The 25,334-nt window shown below is 42.8% G+C and overlaps 1 protein-coding gene across 1 annotated transcript in view; it reads right to left on the bottom strand.

The window, feature by feature from the left end:
• Nucleotides 1-25,334, bottom strand: part of LOC128872638 (amphoterin-induced protein 1-like) — a 69,254-nt gene that overhangs the window by 8,353 nt on the left and 35,567 nt on the right. The window lies entirely within an intron of this gene.

Here is a 25,334-nt window from a genome sequence, read left to right as displayed (position 1 = left end):
GCTACAGGTTTCAACACTTGTATCGATCATTCCGTCCTTGTCTCTGCGTTCGTTTAATTAACTTACTTTTCCTCACTTAAATTCCAACTGTAATCTCCGGGGCCAATATACTCCGGTCGTTACGGTATACTCGGCCAACTGGCCTGCAATAACTCCCACAAATATTGTTTTGATCACGAACAACACTATCTGATTGTCCCCGTTTCATTGGTCTCAGGTCCAGAGTCCCTCGACAGAGCATCGAGAACTGATAATTGCGACTCGATCATTATTTCAACCAACCTTCTTCTTTTCTTCTATGGATATATACAGCTGCGAGACACATATGTACGATTCACGCTCCATTTTGTGACTTATTAGTGTATAGAAAAATCAAAGGTAGGTTCATTTTGGAGACACTTGAGATGTCTGACCAATGCTCGATTATTCTACTAGCATCGAAGTTTCGAAAGAACAATGATCCTGTAATAATGCCTGTCTGAGTTGCTTAAAAACTCTTACTTTTCTCATAGAAATGTGTGTTTTCTAGTAAATAAATATAAAGCCAAATTTAGGTCGACCTCTGTGGCTGTCCATTACTTCCTCATTCTACTTGCTCGTACAGGGACTACTCAAATAAACTGCTCGCAAAGTCCACACGGTGTTTACGGGAAAAAACCTTTCGCTAAACATTTTCTATCCATTATTGAACGAAGAATGATGGAAATGTGACACACACACGATTTGTCACGCATTCAGCCCCATCCAGGAAACGCAAATGCTGCTACCCGAATCTTTGATCGGCACTGTATGTCGTTAGCCCGGCGAATCAACTTCTGCGTTTACTAACATGCATAATTCATTCGCGGGTTTGACGTATGTAATAATAGAAACAATGGAACAACAGGCCACGGTAACGCGACAGCAATAACTCATGGTTGTCCCTGCGCGCATAACTCCTCCAGGCCGGCTATCTTTTGAGACACCGCTGCGTTGTGTGTTGATTAATCAAAACCGAATAATCTGGTCGAACTGAATTCAAATAATACGACCCTCTGAAACCTCCTTCCCCAGTCGACCGCAATTTCGGTCACCGTAAACATTAATAACAATCGCGACACGAAGACGATAACGTGATAGAGAGTTGATTTGAAAAAAAATTAAGCTTTTTTGGTAGCAAGTATAAATGGTATTTCAGACTTGGATTTTTAACGAATTAAATGTTACGATTAAGCAATTCATTCGGAGAATAAAACCAACATATGGGAATGTATGTTTGCAGTTTTGTTATCAATCCTTTTCTTGCTATCTTTCGAGGTACTACTTGAACTACATCGTACGTCTGCTAAAGTTGTTTCAGTACGTGTACTATGGACGTGACCTACTGACCCAATCGTTCGTTTACCAGGTCTTAAAATTTCACGTGTTCATGGAGGCTCTTCTTCAGATGCCAAAAGTGCATTCGCGGAACTCACCGCCTCCACTTGATCGATTGAAATCGATTTACTTCACCGTAGAGTTATCGCTGGTATTCTGTAACAGTGACAGTCGAGATAACTCTACTTTGGGCGATACAGCTTTGGCTTGTTCGCTCTAGCTTCCTCTAAAACCTATTTTACCTTGGAGATTGCATATGGGTAGTGAAAATTAATACTTGCTGTAAATAAGTCTTCTGAATAGCCATTGACAAAGGAAGAAAAATAGTTAAAAATAACAATAACATGATGTAAAAGTACAAAGATTAAAAATAAATACAGTACTTCCGAGAACTCCATCGATTCCAATATTCATTAAATGCTACTCAAAAAGATTAACACAGCGAGCAAACTATTTTATTTGATAATAAAATATGCCATTTTTTGTTTGCAAACTGTAGTAATATTTTAGCCAGCATTTCAACATTCACAATGGAAAGCTTGATTCGAGCAAGCCACGCAAGAATTTTCTCAACCCGAGCATTAACCGGTATATCCTTTACACTAATAGTAATACTCGCGTGTACGAAACTAATGGGAAATTTCTTAATTGACATCACAATGAGCTATTAAAGGCCGCGGTGGAGCCCATTGTAGATAACCGAGCTCCACACCAAGTTGTCACGGTCGGCTGACCATACTCGCGACCACTCTCACGCTATATTGTTCGAATGAAGTTAACAAACGAAATCGACAGGTCTCGCAGGGCTGTTTCAAAGGTGTCATTCGTGCCTTTAGAACCGTTCTACTAACCGCGTAAATATTAATTTAAGCGATAGACTGAACCTTCGCATTCACAAGATCTATTTTATTAGAATGTACATTTAAAACAGTTTCTGTCGCGGACTTGAAAATAATATTGCATTCTTGGTGAAAACATCCGATTATTTTATTTATCTCGCGTGACTTTTCTTACAAACTCCGTGAGAACCTAACTGATTAAGTAGTTAGTCATTCTGGTTAAATTAGACACTCGAATAAATGATTCATCGCGATACTGTCGACTCGCTATTTAGTTCTATGTCTGGATATCCTCTGTCGTTATCGCAGACCTATTTTCATCAAGTATCAAGTGTTCGTTATTCAGCTTGTCCGTCCCGTAATGACAGCTGTCAGGTTCGTGACATTTGCGCGGGACATGCGATTTCCTCGATTTGCCTTCATTGATCGGAACTACATTTGATTTAATTAATCGAGGCCTTAATTTAATTCATTACATTCATCGTGGATTTATATAGGATCTTCAATGGAGACTTCTATTTCGCTGAAGAACTGTACTACACTGTACCAACAGTTAAATCTTGCTAATAATTTAATTTCATTCTACAGTGCAAAAATAATTCGTGTATAATTTAATTGCCAAATATTGCAACCTATCACTTAGTAATACTGTCGACAAATAAGTAAGTAAATCAAACTCCAATTAAAAAACTATTGTTTCCTCGTCCCCTAGAACCATCTCAACACCGTCATCTTCAAACTCGATTTTCTCAAAAACGAACGTCCCTAAAAAAAAACTTCTTTTTCATCTTTTTCTATTCATTTTTACCAATAGAACCAACCCACGTTCGTCCGTCTCACCCAGCCCGAAACATCCTGCATATTCTTTGAGAGAAAGCTCGGCTCTTCCCAATAACCTCGCGTGGTCCAGCACAAAGGACAATTGCCTCGTCAAAATCACAAGCTCGATTTGCTCTTTCCGGCACGTATATTTGCCGCGTGGAAAATCGTATCTGCCAGCGCTCGCGTAAGATCGTTCTTTGAATGTTTATCGCGCGTTATTATTTATTATTCCCGGGCGGGATTACCGTATCCGCGGATAATGTGAAATTACTTGTTTGCGCAATTTATCTCGCGCGCCGCGCTTTGTTTACCCGAACGGGGCGAAAATATTTTACAAAAGCCCCGCGCCGAGCTTAAAAAAGCATTACAATACGTGATCGAAAAGGGATGCGAGAACTTTAGAGTCGACGACACACGCGTTGCTTTTTTAATAAATGAACGAATTTTGTTTTGCATTGGATACCATAGCCAATGAATGGTAATTTTATTTTTAGAATATTCAGAATATTTTGCTAGACCGTCAAAACTTAAATTTCGTTTGCAGACTATTGGAAACTTTGTAATCAAATATTCCTAGCGGAATTTGTTTTTGTGACTTCATCGAAATTCGAGTGCTTCGTTCAAATTAATTTTTTGTTGACACTTAACTTTTAAAATCAATTTTTGCATGTTAAGTCTTCGCCTCGAAACAGGCCCGTCCAGGCACGAATCAGAAATTGGATTTCCCATACTAACAGTGGAGTTTTCGTACGCAATCAGAAAAACGTCCAATATTTTTAGTGTTGACTGCAGTGTGCAAACTGTTACGGTATTCGGTAAACATCGAGCGTTACCGAACCCGAATCAATTTAATGCTTCCGGACCATTTCGATGGAATTGAGCGATGTTCATAGAAAACGGCCTTTTATTCGGTATACTTATGGAGTACAATAAAACCTCCATTATTCGATGTTCTGTTATCTGCCTGCATCATACGAACTCTCTATCATTCTCTCATTCTTCTGGAATATCCCCCCTCATGTATAATGCTCACGTATAATACAATATTCTTGTACACCGACCAAAACTCATATCGACTCGTGAAACCTCAAATCCTGGTATATAATTAAATCCTGTAGAAACATGCATTATGTGATATTGCCCTTTGCACTCGTGAGGTGACTGCAAGTCACCTTTAGGATTCACGCAGCAAATCTACAATATTTAATGTCCCTTTAAGTCTCGGTTAGTTCTGGACTAGTTCTGAGTTAGTTTCCGGTTAGTTCTGGGTTAGTTCTGGGTTAGTTCTCGGTTAAGTGTAATAAAAGCACAAATAGTTTTCCGTATTTTTCTACGTATGTTCCTTCAACAAAAATATGTACATTGTGGTGGCTGACGAGTAAATAATATGTATCTATTCTATATTTTCTTTAATGAAATTTTTAGTACGAAAGAATCGTCAGAAATAAAATTCTAAACAGTATTGTGCCTATACTACGATCTATAGCAGTCTGGATAGCAACTCGAAGATGACACTTGAAACGTTATTTTTATTTTTATTTAATTTTAACTTGATGCAGTTACACAACGCGAACACCTCGAACACTCAACCTTTATTAACTCAAGTTTTCTATTACCAGGGGACTCGGGTAACTGTTAAATTTAGAGCTCTTTGACGGGGATGGGAAAAGACTGGGGGAAAAGTTCTTGCACCGGTAAGGATCCTCGTTAGGAAATTCCTGAAGTCTAGTTGAATAGGTAACGAATTTCAGGCATACAGCAGCCAGCGCTGTTACGCGCACGGTTCGTGCACGTTATTAGTATACACTGAATTCTGTCGTGGACGTATCGTTAAACAGAATAAAAAGATATAGATAATACGTGTATGTATGATGTATATGAAGGGTTTGTATATCAAATGTAATATTAGATGGCAATTAGTAGGCCATAATTATTACAAGATATTATACCCAACACTGACGATTAGAGTATCGATAATGGAAACTTCGATAAGCGCTATCTTAGTACATGGAAATCCCTATAAACGCAGCCTCGATAATTACATGGGGAAACTTAATAAATGCGACCTCCATGACTGCATAAGGAACTTGATAAATGCAAGCCAGATTGCACGGAAATCTCGATAAATGCAATCTCAATAATTGCACGAGAAGCTACGTTACGTTGACAAATGAAAGGGATGGTGACTTATCAACGATTCAAGTTGGAGACTCCATTGTGACCATAGATACGGATATACTATATATTTAGAGGGGAAATTCTTCTTATCGGTTACCCCGATAATTGCCAGGATCCCAATACTAGCTGCAACTTTCAACCCAGTTATTCTATAGTTACCCAAGTTCCACTCGATTCTCGAAAATACCCTCTTGTTGAATAGTAATCCCTGCGTGGTCAATCCACAATGAAAAACAAGCATATCACCTAATTAATTTTAATAAAGTGTGTTTCGTTCTTAAAAATCCAAAATTCTATTATTTCTCTGTTTCTAAAATGACAAGCTACAAATTCATTTTTGTCTCGTAAATAATTTCACTAAATCGACTTCCTCTCGTTAAAGCATTACTTGTTCTAAGAAAAATCTGATAAGAAATCTCCCATGAACGTAGAGTTAAACGTGTAAACATTTCCCTGGTGTTCTCATTAAAATCAGCCAAGTATTTATATCAACGAGGTGGAACGAATTCTGTCATCCCCCTCGCGTTGGATGGTTCGAGCTAGAAATTCTCGATTACCGGAACGTGACGTTCGCGCTCGGTCAAATATTTCAAGAGCAGGCTGTGTTATTGATTAATAAGCGGGACGCGTTCCATTCGTTGATGCATTAAAGTTACACACCGAACCGATAGAAGAAGCCCATGGGCAGCATCCGTCAGGGGCGGGGGGGTTGGAGGTGTGCAAAACGCTCGAAAGTTTCACCGTCTAGGGGTGAACACGAGCAGAGATTTTCATCGTTGCGCACGCGCTACAACCACCACCCACCGGCCGAAGAAGGGCTAGGAGGGGATACGACTCTTTCTTTTTGCACCCTTGCAGCTGGTCGTGGAATGTAGATGTCGCTACTAGTGCCATCGAAATCCTAACCCTCGGCCCCTCCTGTCCCCGTGTCGTCGTCTATTTTCATTCAGCCCCTTCACCCGCTCCCGCCCCTCGCAAACCGCCCCTTCTTCCGCACAACCCCCCATGGTCGCCTGTGTTCGACCGCCTCTGGCGCAGAAATTGAACCACGGTCTACGTGGTGCACGAGAACAGGGTCTTTGCTCCCGTTTAATATTTCAACCAGTACATTGGCTGCCTTGAGCATCGACATGCGCCTTGCCTTCAACTCGCCCTCCGTTCTCGTTACGTCAAAGCGCGACGCTCGAAATCCCGATGATAATCCACTTAGAGGGGGTGCCAGGGGGACGGCCAGGCGTATCGATACACGGAAATACGAAAAATCGATCGGTGGTCACCCCCTGCGTATCGGTTCCACGGGGGTAGCGCCAGTAGTTGGCCTAGGAACCACACACAGGGTGGCCTCGGTGGTAAGGTATTGTTTTGAATTGCTTCTTTTAGAATTTCATCTAGATCGCTCTTGGTTGGATCTTTGAAAACTTGTAGATTGCAGGTTACTATTATTTGAACCCTGGGATTTATTTTCTTATTTACTACCACAATTTAATTCATTGGAATTATCAAATTTATCGATCGGTATTATTTTACACGATACATATTACGCAGTTGCTCGTTTACATTACGTTTGTACTATCTATAGGAGATGGATGGCAGTTGCCGGTTTCTATTAAACAATGCCAGGACCAAAATTAATCCTGACGAGAACGTTGCCAACGAAATAAATGTTGCCCGAGCACCCCAATATTGCTGACCTGCGAAACATAACTGCGAAAATCAGAAGGGTATGCATGCACTTGACTAATTGCAAGTCTCGAGCGCAGCTTTGTATCCGGCAATGCGAACAGCATTTTGAGTAATTTCTCTACTAGAATTAATCTTGGAAGGTAATTGTCTTATCATTATTCACGAAACGTTTCGAATTAAATACTGTCTGTACCGAGATCCGTTTGATCGAGATTTACAATACGTCGGGCGCACGCAACCCTGACGGATGCTCGAGCTGTTTGTCTCTGTAAGGGGTGGTAATAGGAGAAGCATTACGTTAGCTAATGCCAAAAATTTTGGTGCTATTGGTACGTGAGCCCAGACTCGTCCGGGACTATCGGGGGATTGAAATTAAAAAGTGGGGTATATTCCATACCATCTTTGATTTATTTAAAAAAAAAAAAGCTACCTTTTACGAATCGGTTGAAAAAGGAAGTCAAACGCGCTAACCGAATTCCAGGCATCCCAGGAAGCTACCCATTCGGTGGCTGCAACTGGCAAGACAATACTGCTCGCATAGATTCCATCGTATACGAGCATTACCAGGAATGAAATAGCGGACAAAGCTGCAAACGAAGCCTCCACTCCACCGCTAAAGGACCAATCGTCAAAAGTATCTTCCAGCGACCCCCCAAAGGTAAATACAAAACTCCTGAATCGCTGGAGCGATGAATGAAAAAAATTCCGCACACTCGTCTGCTTCGGAAGTAAATGAAAAATTTCACCGTACAAATAAAGATAAAGCCATGGTGAAATTTACTCGGGAGAGCGGGATACGTATTAGATAGACTAACAAGGGAAGTTCGGCTACTCGAAACCTCAAGAAAGTTTAGAAACATCGTGGAAATGTGGTTCAAGTTATGCCAACAACGTAAGTACTTCTTTTGTTTCGTCCTAGTCTCGATAAGCAATGGTTTTCTCGCGTGCTCATTTTTCACGAAACACCGACGAACGAAAATTGTTTACCTTTTTCGAAATAACAGCGATGCCTTTTTAATTTATTCGTTTTACGTATTTCTTGATGTATTTATATTTGGCATACAATTTCGTTTATTTATTTTACTCTGGCGATGATCGATTGCGCGGGAACAAAATTAAATTAGTGATTGATACAGCCTTTTATTCTTTGCGTTGATGGTTCGTGGAATATAAAAAATAATATTTAAATTCATAGGAATCTCGAAATGCGGATGACGCTCCGTCAGCTGAACACAATTTTGGTGGGGATACGTCTCAACCTGATAGACGCCTGATAGATTCCTGTTCTTAATGCTGTATGTACACAATTCTCTGATTTTCCAGTTTGGGACACTGCGCACCAAAGAATCGAGTGGAAAGCAACATTCTCCTCGGCAGAGTTAATACGGAGAGTGTCGATTAATCTCTGCTTAATTGCAACCCTGGCGAGGGCTGGCTAAAACGTCCGAACCAATACGACTTTCTCGGAAGACCGATCTTTCTTTCTCCCATCTATACACACAATTCAAACGTGTTCCGTCTCGAAGCCAGATTTCTCTCCAACCCCCAACTTCTTTGTTTCCTGACTTTCTTCGTTTCTCCCGTCATTGTTCTCGCCCCGCGTGCCTTTTCTGCCCGCGGAAAATATGGAACGGCATCGGGGTAAGTAGATTACTTCGCTCGGCCGAGAACCGAGTCCGACCGGCTAGAAAATTTTGCCTATCGCGGCTACAGAGCCCGTTGGAACTTCAAAACTCAAAACTCGCTCGGGGGATTACTGTATTAGCCGACATGAATTTTTTCTCGACGAGCCAGGAAAAGGAAATCTTTTCTCTCGTCGAGGGACTCTTCGGGGAGTCGTGGATTTTCCTTCGAGGAGTTATATACGCGTGGATTCTCCAATACGAGTCTATGAATTCTTTTTTAGTCCAACTGATTCTTTTACACTGGGTACACTTTTACGAAAAGTGGGACGATTAGAATTAGGAAAGTGTATATAAGATTACGATGGAAATGGATAGAATTGTAGGTTTGTTTAGGGGATGTAAACACAATCTGTGAAACGAACATGGGGGATAAGTACTGTTGTGCTAAATGATCGAGATTAATATACATTTAAGAATACACTTTCAGTTATATTATGTTATACACTTGCAAACGAGTTTGTGTAACGTGCATCTAATCGCGACTTTCAAGTAAAACAGGTAAAACCGCCATGGTATTAGTAATGCAGAGAATGCATGCGCGATTAAAGCTTAACATCGTGTTTACTGGAATCGAAGTCACGTAAAAAAGTTTCTTCCCTACTTTGGACTCGTTTCTCTTACAAGAAAACGCGCCCTTGATTCCGTCACGATTCTCCAAGCTCGCTAAAGCTATTTATTCCCAGCCTGCAATTCAACTCGAGAGGGAATGTAATGCCACTATTAAAAAAAAAAAAAAAAATTGACCTCTGACGTCGTTTCGACCAGAAAAAAAAAGAATCACGCGATAAAAGAAATTGCGTCGTGCTCGTTTTATAGGCTCGTCCGAAATCCGCATGCGAAACGTTTCACTTTGTTGATACAAATGAGAGAAATATTTTAAAGGTGGACTTTCCCTCGACCCTCACGCTCCGCGCGGCCGAAAAAACTTGCGGTACCAAACAAACACAAAAATAATATCAAAAGAACTCCTCTCGTAGAAATCGACTCATTTCGTTCGGGTGAGTAACCCGCACTTCCGTTTTTTTTTTTATTTGGCAATAAATCCTCGATCACTCATGTCAAAAGTTTTATTTTGAAAAAAATATATCGCGAACAGCTTTCGCAAACGCGTATAAATTGAATCGCCACGTCGCGTCGCATTAAAGTGCCGACTTTTTCACGGATTTGAAAACAAAACACAGGAAAAAACAAAAACATATACATCGTCGGTATGAAAAATCAAATCTTGCGTGTTTCGCTTTCCGGTTCATTCCAGATCGCTGCGAACTTTATCGCGCTTGGATATAACAGAAAACGTTTGTTGTTTTTTTTTTTTATCTTTAGCGGGTCGTTCGAATGATTACGTGGAATCGTGTGGGGAATTTATTCAATTTTTCGGCTAGTTTCATCTTCCGTTTATTTGTAGCGTTGTTAGATGTGTTCGCGTCGCATTACGTTGTATCGATCGAGTAGAAATTTACATTCAAACAAATTTTTCCCTTTTTTATCTTTCCTGTCGCAATGGATTAGTTCTTTCGTTTCTTGCGTGTCACGTGTAATAATTTACTGGGCGCATATGTTTCCATTATACTCTTCCAGAACATTGACTCGTACATTTATCGTTTTTATTCTATATCATAGACGCAACTGCTGACACATTTAAATTAAATATTCATAATTAGACTCCCGAAGGATGGTAATAGAAAATTGGTAGATGTCATCACATAAATATATCTCGCGTAAATTAAATCATTCCGCCAACGAATTCCATTCAGTTCCACATTGTCGTATAAACCTTCAGATAAACCAGATCGAAAATTTGCTGTTCGCCGAGGTTTCTCAACCCCCGTCCGTTTTCTATGAATCGAATAAAAATTTTGCCTACCTCTGCGTTAGGCTATTACCGTGGAAGTTTCATCGTCCGAAAGGCGAAGGAAGCTCGAGTTTGGGCGTGGAGGGGGTTGGCGGTAATAGCCATAATTCACTTTGGAATTAAAAGTGAGTAGGAACGGAAGGTTTCGTGGCTCCTTTAAAATTCCATCGGCGTCCCTCCAGGGGCTCGGAGGAACGTCGATTTATGGAAAAGTAAGAAAACCACGTGACGCGTGAATTCCAGGGAAATGCAGTGAAACAGGAGCGAGGCGGGTGGAGGAAAGGAAACGTAACACGTGATTTCACGCCGCAAGCAGAACTTTACGCGATTACGATTACGGCCCCCGCGTGACTCGATAAGCCCACCTCGCACGGCGCAATCGATTGTACTCGGGAGCTTGTTGTTTATGCAAGTGTCGGTTACGTTACCACGCCAATAGCCTGGTTTTCAAACTGTCTCGCGCTACTCCCGCCGCCATGGCAATAACGTATGATTACTCTGTCATGCGACTTAGCCGAGGAACGAAGCCAGAAAGCGGTGTGTCGCTGAAATGACGCTCTTTACACGTGAGAACTTTTCACCGGCTTTCTCTACGACACCTAAATATATCGTCCCCTGGCATGCCGCTATGAAAGCTTCCGTTTACCCCGCATCCCCTCGCGGAACATACTACGCAACGGGATAGAGCGCAATCACTATAGCGAGGGGGGCTTTGGACGATTTCTCCCCGTCAAACTTTGGCACGTTTCCCCGTTTTTGGACGAAACCTAGAAACTAACGCGAATGCGCTTCTCAAAGTGCTTTGTCAGGAAGCATGAAAATACGTGGAGGAAGAATGAAACGAATGGGAGGGGGAAATTATTAAGGGAGTTTAAGAGATCAGACGATTGGAGGTGTTTCGGGGCTGCGAGTAGACTATAAGCGACGTAAACTTTTAGACCGACCTAATATATGAAATTTATCTATGCAAAACTAATAAAGTATCCTACATATCCTATTCTTTAAGCAATCACGCCGATACTGTATTACACTTGAAAGTGGCCAGGTCATTTTTCATCTCCAACGAGATCCCTCCATAGTGGACTTACCCCGATACATTGCAAAAATTGTCACTCGATGTCCACGACGGTATCGAAAAGATTTGCAATGAACGCGGAGGTTGAACGAACTTTACTAGCGCGGATATCGCGTGATTGTGAGCCGGGGGTGATAAGTGTCTAAGGCTGTGCGACAGAGGGTCGAGTGGATATTTATGTTTGGGTATTGGCAGCGAAAGAAGAGTGAATGGATTCTAAGAATACGCGTCGAGTGTAGGACTACACGCGATATATGACACGCGTGTGTGTCTGTTTATGAGAGAGCTTAAAAGTGCAACGTGATTGAGGGTCGGTTAGTCGAATTGTGTGTTAGTCGAGAGTCAAGTGCACAGAGTTCGTTAACCCTTTGACGGCGAAGTTTCTACACGTTGAATTCGACACTTCCGAATCTGAATGTAAAATCTAAAACATTCTCCACTCCCCTTGACCGAGTTATATACTCTGTAGAGATCCACGATGATTTCACGAAGACATGCTCCTGTTCTATGTAACTTCATTCGATAATTTATGTCAATCGAAGGATTGAATTTTTAACCTGGTCTCTGCCAATGGCCATCTAATACATTCAACAGACGTTCTTCATCCTTAATGTAGCATCCAATAGAATCCTACGGGGCAAAAGTTAAGTATCCGTGCGATTTCTAATCGATATTAATTCTACATCTTGAATGAAACGTCTCTTCGTTCGTCGGAACACAGAAGACAATTACAGGAACGAAATTTGCCAGGCACGCGTCTACCTCCAAGTGGATCTGGGTCAAGTAGCCGTCGAAATGTACAATTCATGCATTTTACCATAAATTCAGTCATTAATTTCCTTAACGGCGTCCCTTCCTGCCAAGCTTCGAATAACAGGCTTGGTAATTCTCCGAATATTATCACGCAGCGCTTTCCTGTGTGTGTCTTTGCGCTCACTTTTCCCCCCTTTCCGTGTCCAGTCGTCGTAAATAAAATCTTTTTCGCAGCGTGAAGTCGAGTCCACCGTTCCTCCTGGCCAGAAAATTATACAACTTTCGTGGGAAACAATTTTTCGTAATTCTAAACGCAGCGAGGATATCACGGAGGGTCGTTAAAGCTAAGTGCGACGGGGATTGCACGTGGTGTCTGGAAATTCTTCGGCTCCACTTCGCGTTTCATAGGTGAAAATAAAAGGAGAAAGTATGGTGAAAAATACCGCGTCGAGGTTATTACGTAACAAAAACGCGAGACACGAAGGAATCGCTGCGCGCGTTCGATTGCATTTCGAAATACCGTGCGCAACTGTCGGCCCCGATGTCAAATCCATGTAATATTGCGTGACGGATGGGATTATACGAAAAGCTGGTAGCATTGTTGCAAAACTTTCCAGGTATTAGCACGGAATGCAGCGAATTTTCTCGCTTTTGGTCTAACCAATTTTAGGGCTTATTTTTTCGCCACGATTTCAATAACGCCGCGCAAACAAACGCCTGCGATTTTTCCAGAGGGGTGGAAAATAATAAAATAATATAGTACGTAAACATTTATGAATAGAGGTCCAATTTTGGTCCAGGAATATTGGATGTTTTACAGAAACGAGAATTATTCATCTCAAAATGAACAGATGAGGATACAGAGGTAGAACACCTATTCAATACGATAACTATACCCACACAGATGAACTGGTAACGACCTAGAGTTTGAATATCCTTTCGAGGTAGGAGTTGGATAGGTTTCCAAAGGTTTCCGTGCAGCAGAGGATGATAGGACAGAGTAAGTTTACGAAATCGTGTTCTGAAGCATGAATCGAGTTGGAAGTATGGCGGAAGACTAAAATGACGTAGTGTTTGGATGATGCACGAGTCAGACGACGCGGAATTGGTACTAAGTACGGAAAAGTTGGCTTTGCAGAGAAGTATGTACTTCGAAGAGTTGGTGCGTTATTAGAGGCGCGAGGACTTCGCGATTCCTGACTGTTTGATTTAACATCGTATTGTTTAATTTTCCTCCTGTGCAAACCTAACTGGTATTTTGGTTTGGTCCACCTCGTGGTGCTCGCAAATTTTCGCTTTAATAACTACCAACGCGAATTTCGAACAATACATTGCCTGTTATTCGACCGAGTGACCCTCGCCCTTCCCGTTCTGCGTCAGCTTTCGACAGAATCCACGGAGCAATCGGTAATCGTGGTACATTATTAATAAATAATGATTAATGCGATCAGCTGAGCTCTGACTTAATATTGCAGGATACTTTTGTAAAGCTTTGTTTGTTTCTTTATTTTATAGGGATACGAAATCTGTTTTATATTATAAATCTTAACTTCTGACAATAAAATAAAACTACATTCTACACAGAACTTCTCCACCCGTGTAATTCTCCCAAAGCTACCCACTCATCTACCAGAGAATGATCGATACGAAAAGGTGTGAATGCCATCACTGTCCCAATTACCACACCAAGAACAATCAAGAGTCGAACAACAAGCCATTATGTCTCCGACAAATGGCACATCTAAATACAGGACTCGCTATTTCGAACGGACTCGATGCATATCATGCCACTGAATGGAGCTTATAGAAATTGATATTTCCTTTGACGTGGCCGCCAGATGCTCCCACACCGCGGACCTGGAATGGAAATCCAGAATGAATTCGCGAAATTGAAATTATACTTTCCGAGTGGCTGGAATTAAGTTGAAGTCTCGAATCACTTTCGAGTTTTGTTATGCTCGTAAATTGCTACGCTTAATAGGCAAACGACGAACGACCGGGGAAATTGCTGCTTGTCTTTGTCACTTATCGCCGAGGCGTAATAGCGTTTAGCCGTGATCGACAGCAGCGAATGTAACATAACTGCTTGCTTGAAATACCAAAAATTGTTCCAGACGTATTCTCCAATGAAACATTGGAAATTGATGCGTGCAAACATGTCGTCGAATGTCCCTTCGGACTTGGACTTTCAAGGGTTGGACTTCTAAGGGTGCCAGAATTCGAGACGATGGCGATAAGGCAGAGAAAGGTTTAGAAAATTGTGTTTCAGCGCGTGAATCTGCTCGAGGGGCTAGGGTGACGAAGGGCTCGGATGACACAGGTTTCGGATGACGAAGGTAGCTTCCAAATTAGAGTGGAAATATGTGTTTGCTTCGAGGAAACGTGTGTAGGGTTAACTAACAGATTGGAACAGCCATCTCCCTTTCATTAAACACTTGTACTTGAAATAAAAAGCTTTTATTTCTATAGCTAGGTTGTTGATTTTCTTCATAAAAAAACCTGCAATCTCAGATGGAAAGAAACGGGTGCCTCTGTGTGTAAAGACATCGTCGTTCTCAAGTGACGTAATCGAGACCACCGGTTCACTTGAAAGCGAGGTAGGTGGCGATATTTATCTCGAGGCCCAGTCTCGCGTGCAACGTTCGACGATGAGAGTGAATGATACGTAGGATGATTCTAGAAACTGGAACAAACTGTAACTCTTTTCCACGGGAAGATACGGAAGATTGATACAGTGAAAAAATTGAATCCCACGATGAGCATTACCGTTTCTTCGTTTGTGCAACACGCGTATTCACTCATACTTATTCCTCGGATGGAAACGTTGCATTTTTGTTTACACTACATGAATATCAATTTATTAATGATATATACTCGAGAAAACAATACGTTACGACACTCCTCTCTTTCACTGATGAAACAATCAGCGATGACGAAACGCTCCCTTCGGTTTCCCCTTTCTCCTTTACCAGGGTGGACGTCTGGATGGGACGAAGGGATGCTGGGACACGCTGGCCAACAAGCGGGCTCCTGAAAAATGCCCCTAAAGCGTGACTACCCTCCGTGGCAACGTTTCTTTTTTCCTTGGTTCCCGTCGGCAGAGGGGGAGCATTCGAAACGAATGGGCCACACGTGTGCCGCGCGTTCTCTTTTTTCCGCCAACCCTCGGCCCCTCTCTCTCTCTCTCTCTCTCTATCCTTCCTTCCTTCCTTCCTTCCTTCCTCGCGTAACACCCCCATCACCATGTTCGTGTATACGCTGCCACCGCCACGCTATCCACCCTCGCAGGCCAGCTCCCTCTGAAACCGTCGCGTTCTCCTCGTTCCACCGCCGCCCCTATATCGGCGATTTCGGGCTCGCAAGACAGTTTCTGAGAACTTGCGAAACTCCCCTGGCGGCGTGATTTACGCATGTCACGGAGCGTCGTACGCCACGTGCGGTGGACGTTCGCCGTTTCACTTTCTCATCTGTCGGGAAGAAGTTCGGAATCGCTGGCCGTTTCGGGGGAAGAGTAACGCCCCGCGGAGGGGCGCCCGGAGCCCCCCCGAGTCGCTCGTAAACTAACAACGATTCCGTTGGAAACGGAGAGCCCGAGAGAGCCGGCTTCGCAGCCACCTTAAACCGTGGACGCGTTCCCGACGCGAAATCCCGTCGATTCGACGATACTTTGCGGTTATAGTTCGCCTGTGATCCATCGCTCCGACGGAATTCACGATACGCGAGGGATGCGTCTTGGGAACTTTGATACGGGGTTGAGACTGCTTCGAATAATTTCGTATTCGTATGTTTCGGTAGAATTCGAGGGAGTTTTATTTCCCTATTTTGGTTCAGGACTTTTATTTTTATTTGTGTTTTTGCTACACCCTTTTGGGGGACGAACAGCATATGTTTCGGGGAATAGAAACGTCGCATATTGTATCCTTAATCCTTCGCGGTCCAGATTTTCTGATTTCGGTACAGTTCTGTCTAACGTAAATGTTCCCGACGCGATCAACGAAGAATAGCCAGGCACTTCGTTGTGTTTTTACATTCTCCCGCACGATTAAACACAATGGGGCTACTTTTCGTAGCGAAGTTGAGTGAAATACCTCGTACACGCTTTAGCACAATTATTACTCCCCCGTTAATAGCTCGACTGGAAGAATTATCGGTTCGGACGGAATCATTGTTCTCGACTTAGAAGTGTGATTCACGCGAAGAAGCGAGTCTACAGTTTCAAACTTCCTGCGCAAAAATTTTATCGCGAAACTTCCCTCCTTCGCCGAGGAGACGGGAACTTGAAGCAGAATTTTAAAAAAGAATTATTTACCGCGGCTGAGAAATTCTACGAATGAAAGCTCGTTAAATTGATTAAAAAAGGGAAACGTATTCTCGTTGTGCATATTTATTTTCACCTCTATTACCACCGAGCCTTATCGAATGTCAAATTAAAACTGAATACCACCACTGCATCGTTCTTCCGCTGGTTTGCAAACTCTTCATTAATTTCTGGAAAATTGTAATTAAAACAAACATGTTTACGAAACCAGCTATTTTGCAGAAAGTAATTGCGTGTAAAACACAGAGCTCTTTGCTTTACCATTATTACGGATGTTTGCCCCTTATTTACTTCCCTCGTTTCCGTTTCATAGAAAACAAGCATGTACATTTTATTTGGATGTTTTATTCCCGCTTCCGCGAATTTAACTTTGCGTTAAATATGGAATTAAAGCTGTCCGGACACTTGGAAACGAAGCTAAGCTCTTCATCCCTCTTTAAGGATGTACGTACGATTAAGCCACTGCACATATTATTTGACCTCGTTCGGGAGGGTGAGTCTTCAATCTCGTCCTGCAAACACTTCAAATGTAAATCTGACATTACATCTCCGCCATTTTTACATTACGTTTCCCTAGGAAAAACTTGTTCATGAAATTAACGATCGTTCCAGTCAGTATCATATTCTTTGTATAGATTTTTATAGGAAGCAATACTTATACTTCGTTTTCTCACCTGAGAAAACTGCAACATTAACGTATACCGTTGCAATTATGCCCAAGGCCCCAGACAAAAAGATCTCGTGACACTCTCCACCGTTCTCTTGTCCTACCCTTAACGAAACAAAAGAGGCAACCCCTTCCTGGTTTACGAAAACAATTGTTTTTCTATTCGCTATAACGTAACTTCGTTAAGCGTTGTTTCGGACGGCAAAAATCCCACTATTAGCATGAACGAGACGCAACCACCAGCACGATTTGATTATATAAACAATTCAACGGAACACAAATACACTAATTGCAGGGGAAAAAAGTCTGGTCGGAGTAATGGCGGCCAAGTTGGTCGCCGAACTTTTCTCTTAAAACACAGTGCAACTCGCGAAAGAGCTGAAAGTTGTTTTACGGGGGAATCTTGCAAAAACTTGCCTTCTGTTTCTGCCGTTTCGTCGACGAAATGAAAATGAACCGCGAGTTATTCCTGTTGTCAAATTTAGCCGTCCACTAGCGCGGACGTGCAACGCCGATGTCCCAGCTTTTACCGTTATTAGTTTCGGGTGCTGGATTCGTTGATTAATGCTCGCAAATTAGGACAAGACACGCGCAAGAACGTGTAAAAGAAAATTAAGATCTCAGAGAGCAGTCTCTGCGAGGTGTTCTCCGTGAGACGATTCGGAGATGTATAGGGGAAGAAAGAGAGGGATGGTCTCCTTACGCGACATGGTCACTTCTGGCATGAGAAATTCTCCTCCGATGGTTCAGTGCTTCTAAATACTTGCGAGCGCTCTTGGAATAGTTGAGACGGAGAATCTAGGGAGGGTGAGGTGTGTGGCTGGTTAAAGCTTGGCTTCAAATTTTTCTAGATGATAATTTGACTCCTCACAGGGAGGTAACGTTGGAAGCCTAAATTCAAGCACTCCAACTCGATCTGATTATCGAGGTCTACAAATTTTTTCTTCTTTTTTTTTTTAAATAGAGGCTTTACGATGTATCGCCGACAAATTAAGCTTAAATCCCAAGACAGTCGCTATCTCGTTCCTCGCGACTAATAAACAGGTTAAAACTGCACCAAGAATTTTACGAGAATCACTGCAACAACAAAAACGAAACGAGGAAGAAAGTCCCGGGGAGAGAGAAAGATTTCTCCGAAATTTATTTAATCCAGCGCAAGAGGTGAGACACGTACGAATTACCTCCCGCTAATCCCTCCCAAAGGCTGATAAATATTCATTCCCCCCTCCTGGTGCGGTTTCTCCGGTTTAACAAGGTCGCGCGAAGAGGATCAGAACGTCAAACAACCAATAATTCAGCTCCGGGATTCCGACGCGGTCGTCCTGACGCGAATAAATCGTCTTCGACGATTCAACTCCCCGTCAGCTTGGCTACGGAGGGGGGCTAAACGTTAACAAAAAGAATACTCCGAGAGCAGAAGCTGCACATGAGGCGCAAGGTGTTCCTGGGGGCGAGCCCAGGGTATTCAACCCCCGTACCTATGTATGCACGTTTGAAAGTTTTCCCGTGATAAGTGCTGGATGATTTATTCATCTCACGGCGCTGCAGGCAGCAGTACAAATTACGCATCCCGTTCAGAAAACCTTCCCGCTACGTGACAGTAATTCATACGTCTGCATTAACCTATGCGGGCCTCCCTTTCGCTCGACGAGACACAAGGAGGGATCGAGTCTAAGCGCTACCCTTCGCTGCGTAGGTAATTCTAATCCTTTGGATTCGTCAGACTTCATCGCAATTGCTAAGGAAAATTCTGGCGAAGATTGGTTCAATGACGTATGAACGCAGGTTTACCATGGACGAGATCGTAGTTCGGATGTCACTACGAAATGAATAAAATTCAATACGAAACGATGATATTCCAGAACTTGTCCAGAATGCTCGAGTGTTTGAATGACATTCACATTTGGCTAAATAACGTCGCCGAATACTGGAACACTGAAAAATTCGACAAAGGAGTCGCGGGTCTACTTTCGTACGTCGCTTCCGACAGGGGATAAATAATTGGACGATTCTTGTATAAAGCGTGCGAGTTTCGAGAAAGTCGACGGCTTTCGGGGGACGGAAGCGGCTGTTTTGTAATTTATTTTACGGAGACGGGGTAAATCCTCGCCGATGGAGAAAAATGCTACGCTACTTCGTTTGCGCCGTTTCTGTTCTGTTTTTTTTTTTATCTCCCTCCCGTTTGGGAACTGTACTGTTCGCCACGATTTAGAGAGTCGGGTTTCTGGGGTAGTTTAGGAGAATAAACCCGAGAGCTCTGACTTTTAGCTGAAAGAGATGTTCAAGTATTTAATGTAGTCTTATTTGTGACCCATTCGCTGCGAGTGGAGTATACTGGGTGATCCTAGAAACTGGGACGAACTCTTTTCTAACTGGAGGTGGAAGAAGTTGACGCACGAGAAAATTCAGTGACATTTCAGCTTTCTGGAAGAGATAAAAATACACGCGCCCAGATTAGACAGCAAGATCTTTTCGAAAAAAACTAATATTAAATTAAGAACCCGTCCTTTGCCACTGCTCCAGACTTAACCGAATCCTATCGTCGTTTTTACGCGCAGGATATTTATTCAGTTTCTTGGCTGTGTACCTTCCATGTTGATATTTTCCTCGAGACCCGCCCACATTCCGTCAACACGAACCCCCCCTCCCGCAAGTCGGTACCGAAGTTGCTTTTGCAGTTTTCCGCGACGCAAACTTGTCAAACACGTCGGATCTCGCGCGGGTGGTATTTACATTCTTCCCTTGGGTTCCAGCGCGGCTATCGTCGAAACGTAAACACATCGAAGTCATCGCAAAGCCCCCTTTTGAAATGACCGCTCCGAAAATATCGCTATCCGTTTCATCTGTGGCAAACAACGGGTTTACGTCTTCATTGTTACATCTGAATGACGCGGAGCACCAAAGGGAGTCCCAAGATATGCATGCAGCTTTGTTGCGTGTATTCTCCGCGGTTGTGGTACGTTTTGGTCACCCGTGATTCTGTTTTGCGTGGTTGCAAATCAGCTGCGAATGGAAACTTTAACGAGAAAAGTTGTACACGTATTCTACGCTGAAATATACCAAAAAATAAAGGACACTGGAACCTCTGGACGATAGATTCCTGTAATTTAAATTTTATGCAGTCATTTCGTTAGCGCAATTCTCGTTACGGTAAGAAAACCTTGAACTGTATTGTTAACGTGTCCACCCAAAGCTCCGTTATTTTTTTTTCGAACCTCCGCTGTCTCCACGACGGACGACTGATATTTCCTAAATCGCAGCCAGCCCGACGCAACCGTAGACAGGATTTCAGTGGACTAATCGAGCATAAGGAAATTCAGTCACTTAGAAACTGACGAGCGAGATTGACTGCCGCGTTCGACGCGGCGTGATTCAATTTTCAACGGTAAAGGACTGGCGTGACACGCGCGAATGACGACGCTCCGGCTATTCGGAGAGCAGACGATCGCACGGAATCGGGCGACAATACGCTGTTGGAATTATTAATAAAATGCGAAACGGGACGGAAGAGTCTGCGAAAATAAATACTGCTCCGACGACGCTCCGGCTATTCGGAGAGCAGACGATCGCACGGAATCGGGCGACAATACGCTGTTGGAATTATTAATAAAACGCGAAACGGGACGGAAGAGTCTGCGAAAATACTGCTCCGTGCGATTTAAAAACAATTTTAATTGATCTTATAGGTATAGGAGTCGTAGGTATAATCGAGTGCTCGCGAGAAAGCTGAATGACCGCGTAGACGCCTAGCGTCGTTCGGTCCTCCGAAGCGGATCGATTTGTTCGATTCCTTTGGGCCTCCGTTGCCACATTGCTTCCCTACGTTCTCCGTCGATATTACACCGGGATTTTCTGCTCTTTGTTTTAAATGGGACATTTGTCACGGACGCGGGGGTCCTGGCGGTAAGCGCCGATACAATTGCGCGGGATATCGCGGGGAGGGCGCCTCCTGGACGTGAAATCGATGTCCACTTTTACCCTACGCTGCCGAGAGATTTTGCGATCATGCGCTGGCTATTTGTTACCAGCCCCGATCGGACCTAGGAATTTATTGGGTATCAATGGCCGACGCCGAGCACCGATGCTCCACGATGATCTGTGGCTCGCGAGACACCCTTCTTAACACGTTGAACGCCACGTCACCCACATACAAGTGACGGGGCTTTTCCCTAAAGAATGGACACAATTCGTAAACTTTGATGCGAATTCAAAAATAAGTAATACAACAAATGTCAAATTCTATAGTCTCTAATTGTTTCGAGACGAAATTTTAGGCTTGTAAACATTTCCATGCGAATCAGTGTGACAGTGAACGTGTTAAAAAAATCCTACATTACAGACTACCCTCGATTTAAACAAATTCTTTTGAAACCAACAATCACGCCAGAAACAAACGAAAGGTTCAGCGACCAGTCGCATGTTCGTCCATCGCGGCATTCGTTCCCGTTAAAAAGCATCCCTTTCAAATTTTTCTTAAACGAAGAAGCACTCCCTCAGACGCTCGTCTCCGCGAGTCTTTAATTCATTTCAATATAAATAATTGACAAACTACGCGAGAAGGCACCGAACACCTCGTGAGGTCCGCAGCTTCCATCCCCATCCCCGGGCAAACCGATATCATTCCCCAGGGAAATATTTCGCAGTCCGTACATGCGCGCTTAAACGCGTTTACATGCACGGTGCTCTTTATTTTATTTTTACATTCCTCTTTTTATTTTTCCACGTTTCTTCCACGGTACCCTTGTTATGTAACCGCGCGATTTCTCTCCGCGCTGGAATTCCTCGACGTCGCGATACACACGCAGCCTGTTTTGCTTTCGTCTTCCGGCCGAGATATTTATCGAATCAAACTTCTCCAGCTGCGGAGCGTAGAAATTGATTTCGCGTCTATGTTTACGCTCGGGCTTCCTTACTTTTGGCGAATCGGACACGGTTGGTGACCTTTCAGCAGTTCGGAAGAATTTAGGAGATGTACACGTGTCATAACAAGGACTCTTAGTGGTTGTGCAATTGAACATCGGTCCAAAATAATTTCATGTAATATTGACGCTTGGCTTATCCACGTGAAAGTAATTGGATTAGCTGAAACGCAATTAGAACTGTGCCATTGCTGTAAATAATGCAAGGAGCGCAAATAGAAGCACAAATATACGGATCTGCATGTGATCGATATCGCATTGCAAAACATGAAACTGTTCGACAGTGTAGCTCAGCAGCTTAAATAGGATCCCTGGGGATCGGAAGCGCTCGCCCAGCCCTTCCTCTATAGTCTTGCTTCTTTTAAACAGTATCAGATAACAGCCGATAGCTGGGTTGTAAGTCTAGGCGATAGTCTCGTCGCCGTGTTTCATCCCTTCGTTCCTTTACGTTCTGGCCACTCCTTGAGGCTTTTATTAGGTTTGTACATTCCAGGATCTATACTTCGAAACATTATCAAATTCGAATCGATCCTGTTTTGATCCTTTGACCTGCTTCATTGAATCACTCATCCGTAAATTAAAAATGTACGTCGGCGAATGATGTTCGAATATTTTCCTAATTGCAATAAAAGAGAACTTCCATGGCTGAAATGCAATCTTTCGTCACTAACAAATACATACCCACGATTACAAAAATAACGAATAAAAGAATGGTATGGAGCTTCAATATTTTCACGAAAAACACATAGCCTGTAAAGCCCTGATATATTATTTCCAGCCAGAGTTATAGACAGACGCGATAACAATAGTAGGATTGTGTTTCCCACGGGAGGAATTTTTATTTTTCGGAAATTTACGAATTCCAAAGTTATTTCGTGAATAAATAAAAATTAGGAATGATAAGCCTCGAGGAGCCTCGCACCTCGAGGTGACAGGTTAGGCGAATCGTATAGGCGCGAAAAAATGATGTTCTTTATTTTTGGCTTGGCACGAAGAATCCTCCCCTTCTAGATTGTACCACGAATTACGCCTTCGTGGCCAAAATCGTTTCGGGCCAATTAGAGTCGGAAGAGGCCAGCAGGGTTAAATCGATAAGCTTCCTCTTCACGCACAGACTTTCTGCCCGAAACTTGATTAAGCCCAGGGTTCTGATTTGTTTGGCCGAAGACTCGACGCTTTTATTAATTGCACTTCCTGAAATCTCGAGACCCCAAAATCCCAGGAAGTGTCGCAAGATGGATTCTCAGTCCCTCGGGTAATGGTCCCCTTCATAAAATTACATAAAAGATATAGATGAACTTATATATACTCATTTAACCCTCCGACAACGAAGATGGAACGTCCCATGAAAATCTGATTAAAGAACACAGAATCCTGAGCAGATTTCGTTCCCATCGTGTCACTCTGCAAACCTTGGGTCGATCCCCGCCCCAGGATCAATCACGGTGGCGCCGCGCACGTCGTCGTTGAATAAATAAAATTTCATTTAATAACATTGTTTCGTAACGACGCAACCGCGATAGAGGATATCTTGTTCCGCTGTGGCAAATTCAGAGGAGCCGTATGGTTCACTGCGAGAGCGTAACCCGCTCAAGCCAGCCTTCACTCAAGGGAATTTTTGATTAAAGTTTAATTTACAGGAATGGCTTCGTTCTGGCGCACTTTAAAATGAAATTTTTCATCCTTTCCCCGGCGTCAACCTCTCTCGCGCCCACTTATCATCCTCTTGCTGGACTACGCGAGGGGATGACGTCTGCAAGTGTCACGGAGAATCCGCATTTGTAATCTCTACCTCCGTTTGCCCTGGCTGGGGAGGAAACGTTATCAATATTTCAGATCGACGAATGCACGCTTTGTGAATTGAGTTTTATTATCAAACGAGATTTTCACCGTTCGGAAACGTTCAGAAATTTACAGAAAATGGAAAACAGAGAACTGTCGCGGGTAAGAATAAGGTATCGTACATATTAAAGGGAATCCCATGCCCCATAGGGTTGCCCCCTACCATTTCGTGAAACTACAAGCCTTGTATGAAACTGTAACAACTCATTTTTTTTATTCATAAATTCCTTGCGCTCTAAAATAACAGATTAACGTGTATTTTGGAACGTGAACATTTTCTTTGTCGTGCAATTTTTCCTGCGCTTCTCCGCGAATGATTTTAAGACGAAAAATCCCAACACCGTTCCAAGGTGTTCCATTTTACACTTCCCCCGAAGAAATACACGAGCGCAGGATCAAATTCCTTGAATTCTAAGGATATATCCATGATACACCGCTGCACTTGGATTCCATTCATTCCTCGCTGGCTTCGTCGTTCGAAACAAAAGCGTAAGGGAGAATTAACTTCGCGAGAAGTTAAATTTGCACGGAAGGAAATATGATTGCGTTAAATCCCTTCTCGTTAAAGAAATCCGTGTAGATGGGAACGAAGTCTTGAACACGTGATTCATTTCCTGATTTATATCTTCTACTAATCCCGGGGATTCAACAGATTACCCGACGATTCGCTTCAGCGTTTCTATATTTTTCGAAAGTAGCGATGAACGATCTCCGTCGCCGAATGAAATTCTTTCCCCGTATCCGGGGATATTCAGCGCGATATTCCTTTACAGACATCGAAAAATATGACACTACGTATGTAATGCTGGTATTTATTTTTGTAACTTCACTGAGAATCACGAATCTCATTCGAATTTATTTTCCTCGACACTCGACTCTCAGAATTAATTTCTGTAGTTCTTATACGAATATAAGGATGAAAAATTTCTTATGAATTATCGCGTATCTTTGAGAGAGCCCACCCTGCGTTTACCATAGGAAAATCTGTGCTTCGAAGTCTGTCTCTTGGATTTTAGATTTGACTATTCCCGCAAATTGGATAACATTTATACGCTCCGAACCGTATTTCGTATATTGCATTTTGGATAGAAGCGTCTCCATTGTAAAATCTTGCGATTTCCATAAGAAGTACGCATCCCGTTTGTAGAATCCCCTCGCACGTAATGCACGCAGAACATACGATTTTGAAAATACAATTTCGAGTTCGGGGTATTGTATTCCATCGCGAGTGAAATTGTACGCACCATATTATGAAAAATGTAGAAAATGAGCACACGTTTTCCACGGAATAACAGTGAAAAGTTACAAACGAGGGAATTAAAAATACTACATATATTGTTTATCG

This window comes from Hylaeus volcanicus, chromosome 1 (genome assembly GCF_026283585.1).
Source record: "Hylaeus volcanicus isolate JK05 chromosome 1, UHH_iyHylVolc1.0_haploid, whole genome shotgun sequence".
NCBI classification, from domain to species: Eukaryota; Metazoa; Arthropoda; class Insecta; order Hymenoptera; family Colletidae; genus Hylaeus; species Hylaeus volcanicus.
Note: the sequence above shows the minus strand (reverse complement) of the source record. Positions and strands in the feature narration are given on the sequence as shown.